Raw genomic sequence first — 18,027 nt, 5'->3', positions numbered from 1 at the left:
AAAATAGTATTAGATGTCAATAAGAAAAAGGCCCGGTTAAAAAGCCGTGGATTTGCCTGGCTCCTAAAGCTGTATACTGGTTTTTCCGACCTTTGTATGGATTCTTTGATGGGAAGTGAGTTTAGAGCTAACAGTGAAGCTCTTTCCACATTCCACACACTGATAGGGTTTCTCCCCTGTATGAGTTCTTTGATGGGCAGTGAGATGGGAGTTATGAGTGAAGCTCTTTCCACATTCCACACACTGATAGGGTTTCTCCCCTGTATGAATTCTGTGATGGGAAGTGAGAGCGGAGCGCTGGCGGAAGCTCTTTCCACATTCCACACACTGATAGGGTTTCTCTCCTGTATGAATTCTTTGATGGGAAGTGAAATTGGAGCTCCTACTGAAGCTCTTTCCACATTCCACACACTGATAGGGTTTCTCCCCTGTATGAATTCTTTGATGGGAAGTGAGATCGGAGCTCTGACGGAAGCTCTTTCCACATTCCACACACTGATAGGGTTTCTCCCCTGTATGAATTCTGTGATGGTAAGTGAGAAAGGAGCTATCAGTGAAGCTCTTTCCACATTCCACACACTGATAGGGTTTCTCCCCTGTATGAATTCTTTGATGGGAAGTGAGACTGACTCTCTGCCTGAAACTCTTTCCACATTCCACACACTGATAGGGTTTCTCCCCTGTATGAATTCTTTGATGGGAAGTGAGAGAGGAGCTATCAGTGAAGCTCTTTCCACATTCCACACACCGATAGGGTTTCTCCCCTGTATGAATTCTTTGATGGGAAGTGAGAGAGGAACTATCTGTGAAATTCTTTCCACATTCCACACACTGATACGGTTTCTCCCCTGTATGAATTCTGTGATGGGAAGTGAGAGAGGAGTTATCAGTGAAGCTCTTTCCACATTCCACACACTGATAGGGTTTCTCCCCTGTATGAATTCTTTGATGGGAAGTGAGTTTGGAGCTCTGACTGAAGCTCTTTCCACATTCCACACACTGATAGGGTTTCTCCCCTGTATGAATTCTTTGATGGGAAGTGAGATGGGCACTGTTCCTGAAGCTCTTTCCACATTCCACACACTGATAGGGTTTCTCCCCTGTATGAATTTTTTGATGGGAAGTGAGATGGGAGCTCTTCCTGAAGCTCTTTCCACATTCCACACACTGATAGGGTTTCTCCCCTGTATGAATTCTTTGATGGGAAGTGAGATGGGCACTGTTCCTGAAGCTCTTTCCACATTCCACACACTGATAGGGTTTCTCCCCTGTATGAATTCTTTGATGGGAAGTGAGAGAGGAGCTCTTCCTGAAGCTCTTTCCACATTCCACACACTGATAGGGTTTCTCCCCTGTATGAATTCTGTGATGAGAAGTGAGAGAAGAGCTATGAGTGAAGCTCTTTCCACATTCCACACACTGATAGGGTTTCTCACCTGTATGAATTCTTTGGTGGGAAGTGAGATGGGAGCTGTGACTAAAGCTCTTTCCACATTCCATGCACTGATACGGTTGCTCCCCTGTATGAATTCTGTGATGGGAAGTGAGAGAGGAGCTTTTCCTGAAGCTCTTACCACATTCCACACACTGATAGGGTTTCTCCCCTGTATGAATTGTGTGATGGGAAGTGAGAGAGGAGCTTTTCCTGAAGCTCTTACCACATTCCACACACTGATATGGTGTCTCCCCTGTATGAATTTTGTGATGGGAAGTGAGAGAGGAGCTTTTTCTGAAGCTCTTACCACATTCCACACACTGATAGGGTTTCTCCCCTGTATGAATTCTGTGATGGGAAGTGAGAGAGGAGCTACATGTGAAGCTCTTTCCACATTTCACACACTGATAGGGTTTCTCCCCTGTATGAATTATTTGATGGGAAGTGAGACTGACTCTCTGCCTGAAACTCTTTCCACATTCCACACACTGATAGGGTTTCTCCCCTGTATGAATTCTTTGATGGGAAGTGAGATTGGAGCTGTGAGTGAAGCTCTTTCCACATTCCACACACTGATATGGTTTCTCCCCTGTATGAATTCTTTTTTGGTAAGTGAGAATGGAGCTCTTCCTGAACCTCTTTCCACATTCCATGCACTGATAGAGTGTCTTTCCAATGACATTTTGTTGATGGCAAGTGGAATGGGAGCTCTGACTGCAGCTTTCTCCACACTCCAAATTTTTGCGTGGCTTCTCCTCTCTGGGGATTTTGTCGTGGTCACCTTTGTTCTTGATTTCCGTTTCATCACAATCTGCATTGGAGACAAAAAGGGATTAGAGCCTCAGGAACAAATGGAGAAGTATTGAAGGGAGTTGGGTGTGTGTTCATTACCTGTATTGTTTGTCATTAACCAACATATTTATTATGAGATTCTGATGTGTTGTTGAATGTTGCTTTGTTTGATATAAAGTAGTGGTCAAAATTGTGGAAGACTTTTGGGGAAAAAGTGTAGTTCTTCTTTTGGAGTAATATTATAAATTTATATATCAATGGAAAGATAATTTGATCAAGAATGCAATCAACAATGCAATCAAACAAAGTTTGTTCATATTCTATCAAACCTTATAGCCAAATAACCAGAAAAAAGAAGCACAACTTGCTTAGGTTGACTTTTGTCAGTGTCTTATGTGATTGCTATCAAGTTGGTCATTTAGAGAGGTTGAAAAACATAATCAAATTAAAGAAATGGCACAAAGAGTTGACTGGTCACCCAGAAAGTGATATAAAATTGTACTATTAAGTGAACAAGGCTACAGTTATGAAGAAATTAGATGAAAAATTGGGAAAAACTAAACCAAAGCTGGCGATTGAAGAATGGAGAGACTGTGCCTACATGACAGAAGAAAATCATCTGGGTGTATACAAGACTATATAATGCAATGTAATGGGAAGTTGAGTGCAAGTCTGGTCTAAATGTTAGAATTCTACGGAAAAAGCCATTGTTATCTCTCCAACAAAGGTTGAAAAGATGAAACCCATGTTAACTGTACAGCGGAACAATGGGACAGTGTTATTTGGAGCGATGAAACCCAAATCTCCTTGCTTGGTAGTGATGGCATGAAATACGCGAGGAGAAGAATCAGAGAAGATTTACATCCTACTTGCATTACACCGACTGTGAAACACCCAGACAGTGTGATGATCTGGGGCTGTATGGCAGCAAAAGGTGTGGGAAGAATTTGCGTCATTAATGGGAATATAAATGCGGAAAAATGCATAAACGAAATACTTGAGCCCAAACTGAAGTGTTCCGCAGGTGATCTTTTCCCAGATACTGAAGCATTTATATATATGCTTCATATGCTTGAAATATATATGCTTGAAATATATTCTATTTCAACAGGATTCAGCTCCATGTCATGTTGCTGCTGTGTGCAAAAGGTGCTTTGGAATGGCCTGGGAATAGCCCACACTTCAACCCAATCAGAAATCTATGGAGCTGACTAAAGAAACTTGTTATACATGTTTGATGTAGTAGAGGATTTTAATATTTTTTTGGAAGCCACCCAGAGTGGCTGGGGAAGCCCAGCCAGATGGGCGGGGTACAAATAATAAATTATTATTATTATTATTATAGAAGCAACCCAGCAATAAAGCTCAATTAACAGAGGCCATAATTCAGTCTTGGTTTCCCATTATTACAGCTGCAGAACTAAAGACTTGGTTCACTTCAAGTGAAGGCGTTGTAAGGCCGTAATTAAAGCTAAAGGTTACCAATGGTTACCAAAGGTTTCACGTTTTTTCTTTATGACTGCTGTTCTAATAAATACTCCTTCATAAAAGTCATCGCATTACATTCTTCATTAAATTATCTTTCCATTGCTATATAATTTTATGGTATTACTCCACACAAAAGTGGTGTTATGCGCTACCAAACCTCAGAAATACACTTTTCACAAAAGGTTTCCACAATTTTGGCCACTAGTAGAAGTTGTTCATTTTAAAGTTAATGTTCTTTATATATGGGATCAGATTATTATTATTTATGTTTCATGATTATATGAGTGTTGGAAGCCGCCCAGAGTAGCTGGGGCAACCCAGCCAGATGGGCAAGGTAGAAATAAAAATTATTACTATTACTACAGTGGTACCTTGATTTAAGAACAGTCCTCTTCTGGAAAAGATTAAGTTTGTAAACCGAGGTACCACTGTATCATCATCATCATCATCATCATCATCATCATGACTGCTGCTGTTGCTGCTTGCGTGAGTGCTGGCCTAGGGGGCGGGGCCTGCACTCACCGCCACAGCATAAGAGGCCTGAGAGAGGCCTCCGGGACACGGCTGCTGCTGCTGCTGCTCGCAGGAGTGCTGGGAGGACCGCTCCCTCTCCTGCCAACTCCATCCGGCCGAGGGGGCGGGGCCTGCACTCACCGCCACAGCATAAGAGGCCTGAGAGAGGCCTCCGGGACACGGCTGCTGCTGCTCGCAGGAGTGCGGGGAGGACCGCTCCCTCTCCTGCCAACTCCATCTGGCCTAGGGGGCGGGGCCTGAACTTACCACTACAGTTTGGAGGCCTAAGCAGCTACCTGCAGCAAGGGACAAAATGGTTGTAAATGTTTTAAGTGCTTTTAATTTGCAGCACTTTAAATGGTGGTTGTTGTTTTTTATAATATTATATTATTTCATTATTTTATTTTTGCTTGGGGTGGGACAAGCATTTAGTCAGAGTGGGGAGTAGTTTAATTTGAGTGCTATTGTTTCTTGCTTTGGTTTTATTATTGTTATTATTATTATTATGTTAAATTATTATATAGTTTGTATTTTGCTTTTTAAGGGGAACGGTCAGGGCTGCCTGGGAGTGGGCCTCAGCCAATAGATTGGCTGGGGCAGGTTCCACAGGGGGGATGTATTGGGACACCCGATCTCAGTGATCACAGGCAGGTGGAGGAGTTATGCTAAGACCAGACCATGTCATTACTGAGGAGGCAGGGTTAGTCGTTGTTTGAGGACTATCCCTGCCTCCAGGTCTGGTCCTGACCGGAAGGATACAGGAATCAGAAAGGGAAACCCACATGACCTGAAAGTCTTGCTGTGCAATGCCAGGTCAATGATGAATAAAACCTCTGCCATCCACGACCTGATTGTGGGTTGAGGATTTGACCTGGCATGTGTGACAGAGACCTGGTTGGATGAAGCAGATGGGCCTGTCCTTGCCGCTGCTTGCCCACCAGGTTTCTCTTACGCACAGCAACCCAGGTCATGTGGGCGGGGAGGGGTGGTTGCAGTCATTTTTAGGAAGTCATTAGTCTGCACCAGGCGTCCTATTGGGAAGACCCAGTGTCAGGGAACTGCCATCTGAGACTAAGGAGGTGAAAGGGCTCATGGAGGGTGAGAGAGACCATTCAGCTGAGGAGGGGACCAGCAGGGGGAGAAGTGGAGTTCCAAGGGAAAGTGAGTCGGAGGGAGGGCTCAGAGACACTTCAAGCGGGAGCAGCGGGGAGATTTCAGGACCTCCTGTAGGGACACCCACTCCTCGGCGGAAACTGTCACGCCGAGAGTCCAGAAGACGCGTTTCCGTTAAGGAGCTTTTATGCTGGAAGAAGTTCCGTAAACGCCCACTGTCCGATTCAACGAGCGATTGATGGAGTCATGTTTAAGGAGCTCCATCACAGACAGAGGTTTGGGGACTTAGCCAAACTCTGAGGGATTAGGATTTTACGCACAAGCAGCTCATCATCCCATCACAGCAATCAGACAGTCTCTGAAAGCAGCTTGTGCAGAGAGGCATCATGAGTAACCCAGCCGGAGCCGGAGGAGCAGCAGGAGCTGGAGAGGGTCCAAGCCTGGAAGAAAGGTACAGAGTGTTGGAACTCCAGCTAGCAATGCAAACGGCGAGGCTAGAAGAAAGGAGGGCGCAGGATGCAGAAAAGGCAAAAGGCGCTACACTAGCAAGAAAGATGCCAGGAATGGTGCAGAAGTTTGGGGGGGACCCCAGGAACTACCAAGCCTTTAGGACAGAGATGCAGTATGCTCTTGAACTGCAGTTTAAGGACTTTCCCGACGAGGCATCGAGAGTGGCGTTTGTGATTGGCCATCTCGAAGGAGGGGCGAGAGATTGGGTCAGACCCCTGATGGCAGGGAATAGTGACATGCTGAAGGACGCGAGGAAGTTTTTTCGCGCCATGGATTTGATGTTTTCCAGCGAGATTGAACAGGGGCTGGTGCGCAGACAATTGATGGCGTGCAAACAGGGGAGCCGATCGGTTCGTGAGTACTGGACTGAGTTTACAATGTTGATACATAGATTGGGGTGGGACCTTTCGGCGGAACCCATTCAAATGTTCTTTGAAGAGGGGCTTTCTTCGGCGGTGAAAGATGAACTTTCCCGGGCGCCCAGGGCGGAGTCTATGGACCAGCTGACCAAATCAGCGCTGACCATTGGAGCACGCCAGGAGGCAAGAGCCTTGGAGAAGCGGGAGGGGAAAGGAGAGCGTTGGAGGGATTTCCGCATTCCAGAGATTCCAGAACCAAGTTTCCCGCCAGGAGAGCCGATGGAAGTTGGAACAGCGCGCGCGCGCGCAGTTTCAAATCCCAGTGAAGGGAGGAAGAAGGAGGGAAAGAGCGCCAAGAAATGTTATCTCTGCCAGCAGCCAGGTCACTTTGCCAGAGTCTGCCCGCAAAGAAAGGAATGGCAAGGGATGGCTGGAGCTGTTGGGGGGAAGGAGGAGGAAGTCCAGGAGCCAGTAAAAGCCAACGCCTGTCTGCCTCTGTCAGGGCACTGCAGACAGGCCAAGGAGCAGTAAAAGTGCCCACTCCGGAACCTCCAAGACCAGCCCTAGTAATAGAGGTGTTGCTAGAGCTGGCAAACGGATACCCACTAAAGACTAAGGCGCTGCTGGACTCAGGCAGCTCCTGTAATTTTATGAGCAAGGAGTTTGCAGCTGAACACCAGATACAGACACTCCCTTTAAGCAACCCCCTGCAGGTCACCACGATCGATGGGAGGGAGCTGCTGGGAGGAGAAGTCAGCCTACAAACCGTCCCAATGGTTATGAGGGTGGCCAGGCACACTGAGAGGATAGCGTTCAATGTAGCCACCCTGGGAGGGGCTCCAGTCATTTTGGGAATGAGCTGGCTAGCGTTGCATGACCCGCTAGTGGGCTGGCATCAGAGAGTGGTCTCCTTTGGGTCAGCACATTGTCTGGAACACTGCAGAGAGGGAAAGGTGCCAGAAGGGGCAAAAGCCTCTCTAGCAGGGACGGAAGTGGCGGACAAAGGGAAGGTGCCCAAACAATACGCTGACCTGAGCAAGGTCTTCAGTGAAAGGGAAGCAGATAAATTACCACCGCACAGAGACTTTGACTGCCAAATTAATCTGGTCCCTGGGGCCCAGCTCCCCGTGGGCAAGCTGTACGCCATGTCAGACAGGGAAATGCAGGAGTTAAGGGAGTTTATTGATAAAAACCTGAAGAGGGGCTTCATCAGAGAGTCCAGAGCGGTGGGGGGGAGCCCAGTGTTTTTTTGTGGACAAAAAAAACACGGATAAACCGAGATTGGTCGTGGACTACCGGGCCCTAAATGCCGTGTCAGAACCAGTGACTTTCCCCATGCCCAGGATTGATGACATTTTGACCAGGGTGAGGAAGGGAAAGATATTCACGAAACTGGACCTGAGAGGAGCATACAACCTGATACGAATAAAGAAGGGGGATGAATGGAAAACCACCATGTTCACCCCTTTGGGGGCGTTTGAATATCTCGTTATGCCATTCGGATTACAATCAGGCTCCGCCTGTTTTCAATCGCTCATGAACCACGTACTGGGACCTTTGCTCTACAAGAATTGCGTGGCCTTCCTCGATGACGTGCTGATATATTCAGAGAATGAGGAGCAGCATGTAAAGGATGTCAGGGAAGTGCTGAGCCAGCTGCAAGCAAACCAGTTGTGGGTGAAATTGGAGAAGTGTCAGTTCCACACCAAGGAGGTGGAATTCCTGGGGTACCGCTTATCAGACAAGGGATTAGCCATGGATCCAGGGAAGGTCCAGGCGGTGCTGGAATGGAAGACACCGAAAACGAAAAAAGATGTGCAAAGGTTCTTAGGGTTTGGGAACTTTTACCGTAAATTCATCAAGAACTTTGCCCACTTAACGGCTCCCATCACGGACTGTCTAAGCAGCAAGAAGAAATTCGTTTGGACGGCGGAGGCGGAGCATGCTTTTGAGGAATTGAAAAGGGCATTCGCTTCGGAGGAACAGCTCCTGCATGTGGATTTACAAAAACCCATGAGAGTGGAAACTGATGCCTCAGACCAGGCGGTGGGGGCGGTGCTGCTTCAGCCAGGGAGCAATAAGTCGGAATGGAGACCGTGTGCCTTCTTTTCGCGTAAGCTGAACAAATCCGAGAGGAACTACACGGTATATGACCGAGAACTACTCGCCATTCACGAAGCGTTCCGGAGATGGAGACACTTACTAATTGGCGCACAACATAAGGTGCAAGTGTGTACGGACCACAAGAATTTGGAGTATTGGAGAACGGCACGGGTGCTCAACCAACGACAAGTGAGATGGGCCCAGGAGTTCTCCAAATTCCATTTTGAAATTTGCTATGTGCCAGGTCCAGAAAACATCAGAGCGGACGCTCTCTCTCGCAAACCTGAATATTTGGAGGGGGAGGGAGCGCCGGAAGAGAGACATATTATCCCAGAGGACCACTGGGTGTGTGGTGCGGCCTGGGTGGGGCAAAGAGAACTGGTAGAGGGAACGGTAAATGATGAGTACGCCCAGGACAAGCTCAGAGGTCTAAGGAGAGAGGGAGAAGACCCCGGGGGTTTTGAAGAAAGAAACGGGGCATTGTATTACAGAGGGGCGCTATATATACCCGAAGGGGAATTGAGGGGGAGAGTACTCAAACAGCTGCACGACAATCCCACAGCGGGGCATTTTGGGCAACACAAGACCATGTGGTTGGTGACCAGGGAGTTTTGGTGGCCCAAGGTGAGGGAGGATGTACGGGAGTATGTGAGAAGGTGTGACCAATGCCAGAGAGCCAAAGGAGAAAGGCGGGCACCAGCGGGGTTATTAGAACCGTTACCCACACCAGAACGACCGTGGGAGGCGGTGTCGATAGATTTTATGACTGATCTGCCCAAATCCCAGGGGAAAACCGCCATACTAGTCGTAGTAGACCTGTTAACTAAGATGGGTCACTTTGTAGCTTGCTCACATGCAGTCACGGCGGAAGAAACAGCGAAATTGTTTGTAGAACATATTTTCAGACTGCATGGCGCCCCCTTGAGGGTGGTTTCCGACAGAGGGAAACAGTTCACGTCCAGATTCTGGAGGAAACTTATGAGCTTATTACACGTAGAGGTCAACTTTTCGACTGCCAGGCACCCTGAGACCAATGGGCAGGCGGAGAGAGCAAACGGTATTCTCCAACAATACCTGAGGTGTTATGTCAATGACAGAGAGAACGATTGGGTCGAAAAGTTGGCACTAGCGGAATTTGCTTACAATAATGCTGAGAATGTGTCCACCGGGATGAGCCCCTTGTTGGCTAATTATGGGTGCCACCCCAGGGCGTTTCCAGGGGAAGGAGGGGAAAGATGGAGTGTTCCGGCCGCGGAACTTTTTGTAGAAGAAATGGAAGCGATCCATCGTCAACTCCAACTAAACTTAGAAAGGGCCAAGGAAGAATATAAGAGGCAGGCAGACAAGAGCAGAAGGGAAGGTGAAACAATTAGGGTGGGGAGTCGGGTCTGGCTATCAACCCAAGGGTTGCCGTTCAAGGGGGGTTGCAAGAAATTGAGACCCAAAAGATTGGGACCATTTGAGGTCATCCAACAGGTCAACCCAGTGGCGTTCAGACTCCGGTTACCGAACCACATGAAACTGCACCCAGTATTCCACAGGTCATTACTGTCACCATACAGGGGGGAAGGTGAAGGGATATCCACACGGGGGCCAGCCATAGAAGAAAGGGAAAGCCGCAACCATGTGGCGGAAATCATCGACTCCAGGTGGAAGGGTAATCAGGTGGAGTATTTGGTCGCGTGGGAAGGGGAACCGGAGTCGGAAAACACCTGGGTGAAGGCAGAGGAGGTCCGTGACGAGATCTTGATCGAAACGTTCCACCAAAGGTTCCCCAGGAAACCTCAGCCAGTAGCGAGGTTTCGGAGGGAGTACTTTGGCACCACCGACGATGAGGAGGAACTGGAGGGATTCAGGGAATCGGAGTTGGAAGGAGGAACAGACTCCGATGAGGAGGAGTACTTGAAAACCGGAAACAGCAACAGGTGGAGGGAAGTGTTCGAAACTTCGGAAGATGAGGGAGGTTCCTTCAGGGGTTTTGCTCCCTCACCTCCCGCAGAGGAGGGGAGGGAAGGGGGTGAAGGGGGCCCTGGAGGGGAGGTGGATGTCAGGGAACTGCCATCTGAGACTAAGGAGGTGAAAGGGCTCATGGAGGGTGAGAGAGACCATTCAGCTGAGGAGGGGACCAGCAGGGGGAGAAGTGGAGTTCCAAGGGAAAGTGAGTCCGAGGGAGGGCTCAGAGACACTTCAAGCGGGAGCAGCGGGGAGATTTCAGGACCTCCTGTAGGGACACCCACTCCTCGGCGGAAACTGTCACGCCGAGAGTCCAGAAGACGCGTTTCCGTTAAGGAGCTTTTATGCTGGAAGAAGTTCCGTAAACGCCCACTGTCCGATTCAACGAGCGATTGATGGAGTCATGTTTAAGGAGCTCCATCACAGACAGAGGTTTGGGGACTTAGCCAAACTCTGAGGGATTAGGATTTTACGCACAAGCAGCTCATCATCCCATCACACCCAGTTTTCTGAGTGCATGTTCTGGAAGTTGGGCAATAGGGGCAGTACAGGATTCCCACTGGTGTACCGACCTCCCCGCTGCACCAAGGATTCCCGGCCCGAGCTGCTTCAGGTTGTGGCGGATATGCTCCTGGAGACACCTAGCTTGGTTGCCCTGGGGGATTTTAACATCCATGCCGACACGACCTTACAAGGGGCCGCTCGGGATTTCGTGGAAAGCATGGCCTCCATGGGGCTGTCCCTGAATAAGTTTGGCCCAACTCATAGCCGCGGACATGCCTTAGACTTGGTGTTTACCTCTATGGGTGTTGGTGATCTGACATTAACTAAAAGCGAAACAAAAGAAGTGCCATGGTCAGATCACTTCCTGGTGCAACTGGACTTCTCCGCAACCCTTCCCCTCTGCAGGGAGGTGGGACCGATTCGGATGGTCCGCCCCCGCTACTGAATGGATCCAATTGGCTTCCAGAGAGTGGTAGGGGATGTTTTATCCCAAGTTGATGGCCTTTCAGCTGATTCCCTGGTGGCACGCTGGAATGTGGAGTTAACCAGGGCTATTGTCTGTTTGGCTCCGAAGCGCCCTCTCCGATTGCATGGAGCCCGGACAGCCCCGTGGTTTTCCCTGGAGCTGAGGGTGATGAAACAATCATTGAGACGGCTAGAGCGCCGGTGGCAGAAAACTCATTCTGAATCAGACCGGACACGGGTTAGAGCTCAACGTCGAGCCTACCAAGTGGCAATGGCTACGGCGAAGAGGGTTTTCTTCGCCGCCTCCATTGCACCTGCAGAAAACAGCAGCAGGAGACTTTTTCAGGTGGTTCGCAATCTATCAGAACCACCTGTACCACCGGGGCCTGGTAGGGACCCCAAGATCTCCTGCAATGCTTTTGCAAAGTTTTTTGCACATAAAGTCGCTCAGATTCAGAAGGAGGTAGACTCCACCGTGGGAGCAGGGCCAGGGCGGGAGAGTGCTAGAGTTCTGTCTGGTCCTGTTACATGGAATCAATTCCAATGTGTTACCTCCGAGGATGTGGACAGGCTGCTTGGACAAGTGAAACCGACCACCTGTCTCCTTGATCCTTGCCCATCCTGGCTTATAAAAGCTAGTCGGGAAGGGCTGGGCGATGGGCTCTGCAGGGTGGTGAATGCTTCCCTCTGTGAGGGAGCCTTCCCAGACCCGCTGAAAAAGGCGGTCATTAAACCGCTTCTTAAAAAAACATCTTTAGATCCAGCCAATTTGGCCAACTATCGCCCAGTCTGAAATTTACCATTCTTGGGCAAGGTGATTGAGCGGGTGGTTGCCGAACAACTCCAGGCACGCCTGGAGGAAGCAGACCATTTGGATCCCTTCTAATCGGGATTCAGGCCTCACCATGGGACTGAAACTGCCTTGGTCGCGCTGGTTGATGATCTCCGGCGGGCTAGGGACAAAGGTGAGAGCTGTTTCCTAGTTCTGCTGGATCTCTCAGCGGCCTTTGACACCATCGACCATAACATCCTTCTGGACCGTCTAGAGGGGCTGGGAGCTGGGGGCACTGTCATACAGTGGTTCCGCTCCTTCCTCCTGGGCCGTGTCCAGAAAGTGGTGGTGGGGGATGAGTGTTTAGACCCCTGGGCTCTCACTTGTGGGGTGCCTCAGGGTTCCGTCCTCTCCCCCATGCTTTTTAATATCTATATGAAGCCACTGGGAGAGATCATCAGGGGGTTTGGACTGGGTGTTCATCAGTATGCAGATGACACCCAGCTCTACCTCTCCTTTAAATCAGAACCAGTGAAGGCGGTGAAGGTCCTGTGTGAGTGCCTGGAGGCGGTTGGAGGATGGATGGCGGCTAACAGATTGAGGTTGAATTCTGACAAGACAGAAGTACTGTTTTTGGGCAACAGGGAGCGGGTGGGTGTGGGGGATTCCCTGGTCTTGAATGGGGTAACTGTGCCCCTGAAGGACCAGGTGCGCAGCCTGAGAGTCATTTTGGACTCACAGCTGTCCATGGAGGCGCAGGTTAACTCTGTGTCCAGGGCAGCTGTCTACCAGCTCCACCTGGTACGCAGGCTAAGACCCTACCTGCCCGTGAACTGTCTCACCAGAGTGATGCATGCTCTAGTTATCTCACTCTTGGACTACTGCAATGCGCTCTACGTGGGGCTACCTTTGAAGGTGACCCGGAAACCGCAATTAATCCAGAATGCGGCAGCTAGACTGGTGACTGAGAGTGGCCACCGGGACCACATAACACCTGTTCTGAGAGATCTGCATTGGCTCCCAGTACGTTTCTGAGCACAATTCAAAGTGTTGGTGCTGACCTTTAAAGCCCTAAACAGCCTTGGTCCAGTATACTTGAAGGAGCATATTGACCCCCATCCTTCTGCCCGGACACTGAGATCCAGCGCCGAGGGCCTTCTGGCAGTTCCCTCATTGCGAGAAGTGAGGCTACAGGGAACCAAACAGAGGGGCTTCTTGGTAGTGGCGCCCGCCCTGTGGAACGCCCTCCCATCAGATGTCAAAGAGATAAACAATTACCTGACATTCAGAAGACATCTTAAGGTAGCCCTGTTCAGGGAAGTTTTTAATATGTAATGCTGTACTGTTTTTAACACTTTATTGGGAGCCGCCCAGAGTGGCTGGGGAAACTCAGCCAGATGGGCGGGGTATAAATAATAATAATAATAATAATAATAATAATAATAATAATAATTATCATCATCACCACTGCTACTTCTACCTGAAATTCAATAAGTCTAGCTCTTCTCTGGCATGGATTTTGTTTGGCCCAGTCATGGCATCCCCTCCATCTCTAATGTCAGTCGTCTCTTTGGTCAACCCAAGACTGACAGGAGCAAAAACAAAAACAGAAAACCTGAAGCTACTTATCTTTCCTAACAATTCTGAAGCTGACATTTAAGATGGCCTGGGCAGTTGAGAGCAGCCCAATCTAGGTAGAAAAAGGAATAATTTGAGGAAGATTGTTCAAAGAAAAAACTGTAAGTTACTTTTTATTGTGGGGGTGTTAGGTTCCCAGGTGCTATACGGGGCACTGTTGAGCTCTGTGAAAATATATGAGGTTGGTCCATAGACGTATTTTTTGAATTTCCAGGCATATATGAGGATCCCACAGGGAGCCTTACCAAGAGAGGACATGATCCCACAATTCTCCTCCATGACGTCCTTATGCAGAGCTCTCTGGTCAGGATCCAGCAACGCCCACTCCTCGTCCGTGAAACGAACAACGACATCTTCAAAGCACACTGGACCCTAAAAGAAAAAGGGAAATGTCCTCCTCTGAGACAGCAGAAATATGATCTGCTCCACAATGCTCTGTTGTTTCCTTCCTGTAAATTGCGGTGTTGTTTCAATAGGATTGCTTTGCCGCACATTTTATTTATGGGTGCTTATTTTATTCTGTGTTTTAATTATGGGTATTTGTCTTTGTGCAAATAGGTTGTACTCCACCTTGTGTTTTCCAAGTCATTCTGCCTACCCAAACATTCTAGTTTCCCCAATGGAAGGATCCACTTTCTCCTCTCCTCGTGAGCTGTTCTGGGAAGGTTACCTCCCAATGCCCTAGAGCCAAACTGAAGGGGTTCAGGGGGGCATGGAGAGGGGAAAGGGGAGGAATGGGGGGCAGGCCCCATTTTTCATCTGATGGGGCTGGTTAGGTGAATCCAGGCCACTATTTGTTCTCGTTTGTCCACTGCTTAGAAAACAATTTTAGCATACAGTGATTAATTAAAATAAGCCAATTTTCGTCTCCTGGCTCTGAGAGACAAGCAGGGAGGGTGGCTTCTGGCAGAAGGAGAGGGAGCCACCGGTGGTTCCTCCTTATCCTGACTCACCTCTGCCTCTCGACCTTCCTCTCCCACTCGCCTCCTTCCTCTTCTGCGTCTGATTCTGCACTGCATTCTGCCACAGAGTCTCCCAGCTCACTAAGCCCTGTTTCCCCTTTAGCTTCTGACACCTCCTCTTCCCAGGCTTCTCCCTCTTCTCCCTCTACCCGCTCATCCTTCCTCCACCTCCACTCCTTCGGCTCTGAGCCGTCTTCCCTTCCTGGTTCCCCGGCTGCTTCCTCCCACCATTCCTCTGTGCCCAACCAGTTCATGACATTGCTCCATCCCTCGGCCTCTGTTCCCACAAGGCAGCTTCCCCTGACCTGATCTGGTTCCACAGCCGCTGCTTCCCTTCTGCCCCCATGAAAAGGCAGATCAGGAGGTCTTGCCGGCATCCTTCTGCCACCTGCAAGAGAAAAAAGGTAAGCAGGACGCCAGGAGTGCCTGCTTCTCTCACAGGTGAAACTGGGCATCTCTAACTGCAGATGGGCCTTTGAGAAGGACTTACCTGCTGAGAGCATTTGGATGTTTGTGCCCATTTCATATGTTTGTTTGTGCAGAAATACATCTCCCCTCCTCTGGACCCTTGTTCCCAACGGTCTCCCACCAAAACAGGATGAAAAGAACCCTCAGATGAGTTGGGAAACAAAGAGAATGAGACCAGTGGAGAAAAACCACCTTCCTCCTTACCCAGTGGCCTCTCTCTGGTGTCCAACGGAGGCCTCTCTGCCTCACAGGAATCCAGGTCCATTTCTGCAAAGAGATCCTTTCCCTGAGAAAGAAACAAGGATTCAAAACAGAGAATGGTGAGAAATACTAGAAAGAGAATGACAAAGACTTGAAGGGTGTGAGATCTCATTCCATGGATGCCTTCCCAGAAAAAGGATGGGCCATCAGCAGACCATTATGGGATGTTCTCTGTCCTGTTTGGAGCCCCTTGGGAGTATCCAGAGGAAAGTCTCTCTCACCTGCTTTCTCTGTTCCTGCTTCCTCTCCTCTGCCTGACTCAGGAGGAAACCTTCGGTCAGGGCCACCGCCTGGGAACTGGTCTCCGCTCCACAGTCCCTCACCCAGCTCTCCATCTCCAGGGGAAGGACAGCCAGGAACTGCTCCAAGATCACCAGGTCCAGCATCTCAGCTTTCGTGTGCCTTTCTGGCTTCAGCCACTGATGGTCAAGGTGGTAGAGTCGGCTGCAAACCTCTCGGGGTCCTTTGGCCTCCTGGCAGCAGAACTGCCTCAACTGCTGGCTCTGCCCCTCTGAGCAGAGGGTGTCCTCCTCAACCAGGATCTTCTGCACAGAGTTTTCCCAGAATCCCCCACTGCTCCCAGTTTGGTTGGCATGGCCTCTTCCTGTTCCAGGGCCAGCTGAGTCTTGCTCATCCATCTGTGCTCTCAGGAAGCCTCTGAGAGATCGTAAGGAACCCTTTGGTCTTCTGCCAAGTTCTGTCCGTCTAAATGAGAAGCTCTAGCAAATCCTACAAAGCAAATACATTGTTCTGTTACAGAATTTGTAGGTCAGGGGGGGAAATGGTTCCCTGAGCAAGCATGACTGCACCACATCCCAGACCATGAGCTATCTTTTTGAAAAGAAAGAGGAGGAGGAAGAGGAGAAGAAATAAGTCTCTAGCCTTCAAGCAATGCAGAATGTGGACGCAACTGAAGGGATTTCTGTCAGATTAATCAACCTGGTTTCTGCTGCCTCCCAGTCAATTCATGAAGTCAGAACCGACTGACAAGGGAGTCATTTGTATCTTGTGGGAAATGGATGCTTGGCTCTAGTGGGGGTCCTCAGCCAGGGGTCCTCAGGAGTTTCTCCCCACCCCCACCCCCACTCCCCTGCTTCTGTCTCCTTTTCTTACACTTGGAATCTCTGTCGCTCTCCAGACAGACTGCTGGGGTGGGGTCCCTTTGTCTTTGCTATTAGGGCCAGGTATATCTGCAGGAGCAGATCTGGCCCCCCAGGCCTCCTCCCCTGCTGCAGCCCAGGGACCCCCCCCACCGTCCCCCCACTGCACCCTCTGGGGGGAGAGAGAAGAGACTCACCAGATGGGGGGGGACAGCGATGCAGCCCTTGCAGGAAAGACACCGAAGCAACACCCCCCCTTGATTGCAGGAAAGGACTGGGGAGGGAGGGGGCTTGGCTCTGGAGGACCTGGCCCCCCCTGCTTCCTGTCCTCTCTAGGAAGGCAGCTCAGTTCCCTTTAACCCTTGCAAAGCCGAGTCCGTCCCCCTCCCCCGCTCAGCCCTTGGCAGAACCTCAGATTCTTATTATTTTTTATGGATTAAGGGGGGCACCTGCCCCCCCCCGGCTACGCCAATGCCCAGATATCCTTTTAGGGGTGAAACCAGAGGAAGAGCCTGCAGGGAAAAGGGCTTTGCAGGAGGCAAGGAAGCTCCTCCTAGAATTCAGGAGTGGAGAGATAGGAGGGGATCCCAGGGTCATCTAGTCCAACCCCCAGCAATGCAGGAATCTCAGCTAAAGCATCCATGGCAGATGGCCGTCCGATCTCTGCTTAGAAACCTCCAAGGAAGGAGAGTCCACCACTTCCCAAGGGAGACCTTTCCCTGCCCAACTGCTCTTCGATGTCCCTCAAGGCAGCGGGTCCTGAGTTCTAGCCCTGCTGAAAGAATCGCACTGGCTGCCAAGGAGGAACCCAGCGAAGTTCAAAATAAATAAATCCTATTCTCATCCTAAGTCAGTAATACCTTTTAATGCTAATATACAAAAGATTGCCATTTCCCTTTCCAGAAATGCTCAATTGCTAATTCAATGGACTGAAAATCGATAGTTGTTGTTATTATGTTTAGGGAAGCTTTTAATATTTGATGGCCTATTGTATTTTAATATTTTGTTGGAAGCTCAGCTATTATATTTTAATATAATCAAAAATTCAAAATACATTGTACAATTTCAATTAACACCCCCCCTCCTGGTTTATAACACCCGTTTCTTTTGCTTATAATTTTGTATTCCTTATATTTTAAAATGAAGGTAATAACATTTGTCTCTTCCTTCTCATTTTTACCTCATAATTGTATTTTCTACTTGTATTTGTCCTCTGTAAGTGTATCACTCAAATCCTGCCAGTGAGTTCATTTCTACGCATTGTTTCTATATTTACATCTAAAAAGGTTCCCAATCTTTTTAAAAGTCAGTTTTGTCCTTATCTTTAAGTCTCTCAGTTAGCTTCGCCATTTCAGCGTATTCCACCAACTTTTCTTGCCAGTGTTCTTTCGCTGGTATTTCATCGCCTTTCCATCTTTGAGCTAGTAAAATTCTGGCCACTGTTGTCACATACATGAATGGATTATTCTTAATTTTTGGTAAATCCTGCCCTAAAATATCTAATAAAAATGCTTCTGGTCTTTTAACAAAGGTTATCTTAAACATATTTTTTTTCATTTCATTATAGATCATCTCCCAATAGGTGGAGCCA

At 48.9% G+C, this 18,027-nt stretch overlaps 1 pseudogene; it reads right to left on the bottom strand.

Moving 5' to 3' along the window:
• The window catches only part of LOC128412180 (zinc finger protein 850-like), a 28,104-nt pseudogene continuing 10,077 nt past the window's right edge, over window positions 1-18,027 (bottom strand).

This window comes from Podarcis raffonei, chromosome 4 (assembly GCF_027172205.1).
Source record: "Podarcis raffonei isolate rPodRaf1 chromosome 4, rPodRaf1.pri, whole genome shotgun sequence".
In the NCBI taxonomy this organism is placed as follows: domain Eukaryota; kingdom Metazoa; phylum Chordata; class Lepidosauria; order Squamata; family Lacertidae; genus Podarcis; species Podarcis raffonei.
Note: the sequence above shows the minus strand (reverse complement) of the source record. Positions and strands in the feature narration are given on the sequence as shown.